This window comes from Rhagoletis pomonella, unplaced genomic scaffold (assembly GCF_013731165.1).
Source record: "Rhagoletis pomonella isolate Grant_MI unplaced genomic scaffold, Rhpom_1.0 Rhpom_scaffold_00002, whole genome shotgun sequence".
Taxonomy (NCBI): domain Eukaryota; kingdom Metazoa; phylum Arthropoda; class Insecta; order Diptera; family Tephritidae; genus Rhagoletis; species Rhagoletis pomonella.
Genome location: NW_023458556.1, coordinates 52,437,343 through 52,444,662, shown reverse-complemented (window position 1 = coordinate 52,444,662; position 7,320 = coordinate 52,437,343).

Sequence of the window (7,320 nt, the reverse complement as noted above, 5' to 3'; positions counted from 1 at the left end):
TGACGCCGACAACTTGCGAACTCCTCCCCTCTTTTTCTTAACTCTTTTTAAGTAAATATCTATATATGTATACACTTGCATATAGGCCTAAGTATGTGCTCGTAGCATGCACTATGCGCCTCAATGTTACTGCATCAAAAAACACAGAGAAACTCCACAATCACATGACGCACTTGTGGAAGCAGTCGCAGTTGCCTTGCATTTCCGTTCGCATAAATTTCCATTACCGTAATTGAAATTCCTTCTTGATTTCGTAAAGAGTGGTGCGCTCAACGACAACGATGACGACGACTGCTGGTTAAGGGAGTTGGCGCTATTACTTTTAGATATTTCTATGTAACTTTTACGAGCATTCAAGCTAAGGGCAAAGCTTAGAGGGTGTCGATTATACATAGTTGGGGAGACCGTGGGGATGAAGCGGCTAAAACATTGCTTATTTTCTTCTGTGTCTGTAATTTTACGGTGACTTTTGGCGTAAAAATATGTACTTGCAAACCAACATACAACATGCACGTAGACAAATGCATCCATACATTCCCTGTAGTAGAAAGCCCAACTGGTCAACAAATGTTTTAGTAGAGTAACTGGTATAATATGATGCGTTACAGACTAGTTGCTTAAATGGTACGAGCTGATGTGGAGGCTGACCAGTCCGAGGATTTCGAATAATACATATTATTTGCGAAATGAGTCTCCGTAGCGATGAAATGAAGGAGTAAAAAAAATATTAATCGGTTGTAGTACACTTGAAAGAAATGGATGAATTTAAGTTATTGAAGTTACTAAAAAATCTCATTGATTTTTAGCAAAGACAAAGTGTGGTGGACAGTTATTGTGTATCGTATCAACGCGATTTTTTGGCGACTTCAAACTTGCACTTTGTTGTACTAAAATTGAATGGGCTATTTAACTGCATACTTAGAGCTTTTCTAAAAAAAATCTGATAAGAAAACTCCAAATGAGTATGCAAATTTATTGAATTTTCCTGAGTCTTGCACAAAGTTTAGAGATTTTATTTTTATGTTTTTTGCTGTAGTATATATTAAAAAATGGCAAAACAAAAAATAAATAAAATTAAAGAAATCAAACTCAATACAAAAAGAAATAAAACAAAAAATTTAAAAGTTAAAAATAAAACCAAACATTAAAAAATAAATCAAACTAAAAAAAAACCTTAAAAAAATAATAAAACATTAAGTGAAAAATTGAAACTAAATCAAATAAGTCAAATAAGAAATTTAAAATAAAGTGAATAAATTTAAAAATAAATCAAATAAATTCAAAAATACATCAAATAAAAAGATTAATAACCAAAATAACCAAATAAAAAATTACTACAAAATTAAAAAAAGAAATAATAAAAATAACTAAAAAGTAAGTCTCAACACTAAAAAATTTTTTACATTAAAATATAAAAAAATAAACGAAAAAAAATCAATTCAAAAACGTTATAAAAATTAAAATTAAAATAAAATAACTGAAAAATTAAGGAAATAACAGATAAAACAAATAAAAAACATTTAAAATAAAAGGTACATAAAAAAAAAAATAATAAAATAAAATAAAATAGCTACCAAATGAAAGAGAGAAACTGCAAAAATTATAAAATTGTGTAAAAATAAATCAAATAGATAAACAAAAAAGAAAATACAAAAGTTAAAATAAAAAAAAATTTAAACAATAAAAAAAAATTAAAAGTATATTACAAACCAAAAAAAAACGGAAATAAATAAAAATAAAATTAAAAAATCAAGTGAAAAATAATAAAACTATATACTAGAAAAGCGGCCTCAAGCTCAAAAAGGGTTTAAAAAATTAAATTCTGAAAATTTTATAAAAAACCTAAATATAAAATAAAATATGTAGTATATGAAAAAATAAATGATAACACAAACAAAAAACATTAAAAATAAAAATAAAAAAGTATGTAAAGAGAAAATTAAAAAATTATAAAGAATAACAGTTAATAAAGAAAAATTTAATAAAATTAAAATTATAAAGAAAGAATAAATAGAACTAAAAATATACAGAAAAAAAATGTAAATAAAGAAAAAATTAAAAAATAAGAAATTTAAATGAGGAAAAAAATAAGTTGATGATAAGGTGATTCTAAATCTGAAGGTCCCACCCTCCGGAGCTTATAGCTTTCAGTACTTTGTGGTTCAAGTTGCAACAAATATCAAATTTAAACTCACTTTTTCCTTTGAACAGTAATTGAACTGAAACTGAAAACAGAAACAATAAAATTGCAAATAATAAGGTTTATTGTATATTTTATCGGGGCTTCGGGGCAAAGATTTTGTTTTCATCGCTCCGCTATAGCTTCGCCCCGGTATTTTATTTCGCTCCGAGCTCCGCTCATACTCCACTCCCGCTCCCAATAAATTTTTATATATATTTTTTTTTTATTTACATATAAGCCCTAACCACCAAAAAAACGTAGGCGAAATTTTTTTCAAAATTTTCTGTTGATGCAGAAATGCATCTAGAACTCTTCTGCATCCAAAAGAAGGTAAAAAAATGGCAAGTTAACTAAACAAAATGGAAATTTATTTAACACGGTTGTTTTCAGTGGCAAAAAATTATAATTTGAGGAAATTTATTAATTGAATTTTTTTTTAAATTGTTGTGGAAAGGCGGAAGAAAAAATATTTCAAAATAAATCGTTACTATAACAGAAAACAACAGAAACAAAATATTGAAAATATTTCTTTAAGGAGCTAAGGACCAAATGCAGTTTTTGTAGCTCTTTGCTCCAGCTCCGCTCCGGCTAAAATCCTTTGCTTCTGTGCTCCACTCCGCTCCGGAGCCCTGTATTTCATAGCTTCTATTAGCTTTTCAAATGGATCTTCACTTTTCCGCGATGGATTTGCGCCACAAAAACTAAGCAACTTAGTCCGCAAAATCGGCCGGGTTGTTGTAGTAGTCTTTTATAAAAAGTCTTTTGCGTTTGAGTGCCACCTTTATGCCTCCACACATAAATATACGCATTTATTTTAATAACATTTGCCCGCAATTTAATTTCTTCGCCACTTTGACACTACGCAAGCAATTTTAATTACACCACAGCGACGGGCGTGACAACGACAGTTGGCGAAAGGGAAAAAACAAAGAAAATGTAGACGACATCTAACAGCAACTCTATTGCCAACAACGAATTTGCATATTTTAGTTAACTTAAAATGTGGTGGGACAGTTGTCGATCGGTCGGTCTCTTTGCTGTCGAGGCAAACCCTTACATACCTACATATTTATGTATGTACGTACAGCTTTACATTCCTCTCTGCAAAGGTGCCATTGCTTCCTTGCTTCCTTTCGACGTTTCGAAAAGGGAGTTTCCTCCCCAAGTAAATTTTTGTGCTATGCTTGCTCTTGGCATATTTTGCGCCCGCCCTCACTCTTCTACTCGTATCTTTTTACTGCGGTTAGAAAAAGTTGAGCGAAGCCAAAAATCGCACAAACATTCCGTTTTACACCGCTCCAATGCCACACTTTTGTGGCTAACCGAATTCCATTCGTCACCCAATTTTGCTTTCTGCTGCAATTGCTGTTGGTGGTGCTTCTGATTAGCAGCCGTTTAAGTTTGACTTTTTTGTGCAAAAAGTTGAAAATGTTATTTTCGTTTGAAAAAGTAAATTTTTATTTTCCTAAAATATTACCAATTTGGGGATACATAGTACTTAAATATTTAAATAAGTTTATTATCGCATAAATTGAATATTTTTTCTTTAACAATATTTATTTCTTTCTTTTACAGGTAAGATATAGCTTGCAATGTAACAAATGGATATTCGTAACTCAAAATCAGTAAGTACAGCTGTTTTTCTCACTTACTGGCTAACCAGAATGGTGAGGCTGTGGTATGTGGCAAGAGCTGTCAAAAGTTAAAATATTCTAAATGCTCTAAACTGCCCACAATATGCAGCTGTTGTTGTGGTGTATTATTGCTGATGTAGCTAGCGAAATAGCTTGCGGCTGTAGTACTACCTTCTGGTTAGCCAGTTATTATTACTTTTGAATAATAAAATGCTAAAGCTTTTGTGGCAAGTTCCAAATTAAATGTTTACTATTATCAAGGAGACCTACATACATACATATATATGTGCATATGTAGCAGGTTTGCCGCCCAAACAATCTTTTTCTCAAAATATTTATTTATTTTAAGGACTTCAAATCTTCCAAGACCAAGACCTCTCTTTTAATTTTGCAGCCTAGTTAACGATTTCCTTCCTTACTCTGGCCGCGGGTAAAAGTCCTCCCACTTCAAGTTAATAATAAAGTTATTGCCCACCTATGCTTTAAATAATTCAATACAAAGGGTTATAGTGGTTTTTGATGGGTATGCAGTTACATTTGCACGGCCATACTCAATACGCATTCGAATTAAGGGCTCACTGAAGTTCGCAGCGGCGCGATATATAAACGTGCATTCGGCGAAAAAACAACATCCCAGCAATGGGTTGTGCGCTGGGCTTGTGACCCGCCACGTACAAAACTTATACCAATTAAAAGATCGAAAGTGCTTCGGATACAAATGCCACCCATCGTCACGGACGACTGGTGCAGGGCCGGGATACTTCTGGGAGTATCTTTTTGTAGACCTTGCAAATACCCATCAGAACGGACTTTCGGTTGTTCGTGCTGAGGTGGCCGTCCGGATGACAGCTATCCAACACAGCCAGCCTGAGTTGGTCTTTGGCGGTCTCGCCAAACATCTTCATGGTGAACAGGACCCTCGGCGGACGTTTAGAGTTGAGGAAGCTCTATGCCTCTTGGAGCCACTCGAGGTGTCATCCTGAGATCGCTGTCTCTTAGAGGATAGGACCTTTCTCGGTTTGTATTTACCACCTTTCCGTAAGGGTCGCTTGTCGCTGGCGGCAAAGACTTCCATGGCCCACTTGAGGGACGCTTTTTAATCCTCCGGCAGTTGGTCATATCTTCGGTAACTCTAGGTCCTGACGGAGGGCGGCGCAGATCAATGCCTTTTGCCACGGCTGCTGTCGTCGAAGGTGGGCTGCGTGCAGGGGTGACTTTCCCTTGAGGGATCTAGTCCTGCCATCTCCTCTAGAGGTTGACTTTCCCAGTTTCCGCAGACGACATAATTAGTTTGGGCCGTACAAGGCCCTCTCGGTGCCGTCGATGTGGGAGTTGGGTACTTCTTCTTCGTGATTGCTGCCAATAGGCAGAGAGTAAAATCGACCCTCCGGACTGCGCTTTGAAGGCAGAATATTAGTGACGATATGATAACTTGCTTTGTTTGCCTACTTGTTCAGTAGACAACAGCTGGCCGTTTTGCTCAGTATTGTCATCGAAATCTCCTGATGCGGCTCAACTGCAGTTTATTTCCGAGATAATGCCAAATTAATATGTCTACCTGATATAAAGTTGTTTTATATATAAGAAAAATATTACCTTCTGATAACACTTTTCAGCTACCTTTTAAGGCCTGTATGCAGCGCTCAAGAAAAATAAAAACTCCATATAAAATGACGTACAAGAAATGGCTAAGCAATTTTCTTGTGTAAAATTTTCTTGAGGCAGTACGCAGTTCTTAAGAAATTTGCTACGCTTTCTACTACGGTTTTCTAAAGTTTCTTGTGAAAAAAGCACAAGGCAACCCATGCTTGCAACAGAAATATATGCCCGTTCCATTATTTCTTGAGGAAAGAGCGAGGCAACAGGCTGGTTAAGTATCAGTTGTCAAAATTCCTTGGACACACACACGAAATAATGGCTTTTATTTTCTTTAACGCTTTCTTGAGAGCTGCATACTGGGCTTTAACTGGTAATTAGTAAGCTATGTACGTACTTTTCATTCGGCATATTTTACGTCTTCAAACTTTGGACTTTTTCATTTTATTTTATTTTATTTTCATACACACTTACTTATTTCTAATATGCAAAGAAAAATTCTGACAAATTTGCCAAAAAATTAAACACTTCAATCGGCTACAAACTTATGTACATATGTATGTATTATGTACACATGTACCTAAATATGTACGAATGTGTCTGTTTGCAAATCTATAAAATTAGCAAAGCAGTACGTATTGTATTATTTTGTCTTGAGCCCACTGACAACATTGGGGCAATGGCTATTATTTGTTTAGTTGGGGTGAGTTTTAAAATTATTTGACCCTGAAAAGGACAAATTGCGGCGCCAAAGAATCGAAATTCTAGCAAACATTTGTAGTATATATACATACATACATATGTACATGCATATGTACATATATACATCGAGCGACAAGGCGACCACAAATCAGTGTCACAGTTGGATAAAAGGCAGCTAAGACAATTTTGTTATACAATATAGACATAGACTACATAAAAATTTATTCCCATACATACATAAGTATGTTAGCATGTGTATTTTTACTAAAGTATTTATGTAGTGGTATGGTTATGTAGTAAAAATTGAATAGAAATGGGGCATTAAAAGGCAAACATCACTTTTTCTGTTGTGTAATGGAATTTTATTTCATTTTATGTATGTATGCATGTATTGTATATACATACATATGTAAATTGTGGCATTGTTGCGCGTGGCTCATTGCAAAAATCAATAATTGGCATTCTTTGTAGCTTGGCTGTCATCTGATATGTATGTACTTACTTACATAAGTATGCAGTATTTATGTATTTGTGAATATATTGCAACACATTTACCAACACTACTACTACTACTACTAACCTTCATTCTTCTGACCCGTATTTTGCTATACAATTAATTTGCTTACCAAATGGAGAGTAAAATGTTTTTAATTAAAAAAAAAATAGATTTAATGATACGAACAATCTGAGTGAGCAGCAACGAGTCTCTCCCATGAAACGATTTGACATTTTGTACTGCCATATTTTGTTGTAAGTTTGAGATAGAAAAAATTCTATATCGCAGCTGCTGGATTGACTTAAGCCATGGTGGAATTATACCATGTGAAGTAATTAGAGTGAGAAGAAAGATTTTGACACTGCCTTATTTGAAAATTTGCCTATAAAATTTGGCCATACGACAGCCGAATGTCAGAAAATAAAGCGAGAAAGCTTTTTTATTACTTCACCTGTTTATTGCGCCATGAGCGTAAGCAAAATAAATACAAATATTAAAATTTGGGTAGGGTGGAAAATCTTCACTGTAAAGCCGAAAGATATTAAATTTTGGAAATGTTGACTTTAATTGAACTTGGTTTTTTAATAACGTGTGTCAAGTTAGCACTACACTTTTCGAAATTGGAAAAGTTAACTACGGCATTAATTGTAGTGTTTTTGTTGTAAATTTGTTGTGGAAAGAAAAAATTTGTAGCTCTCGTTTTTTAAGAA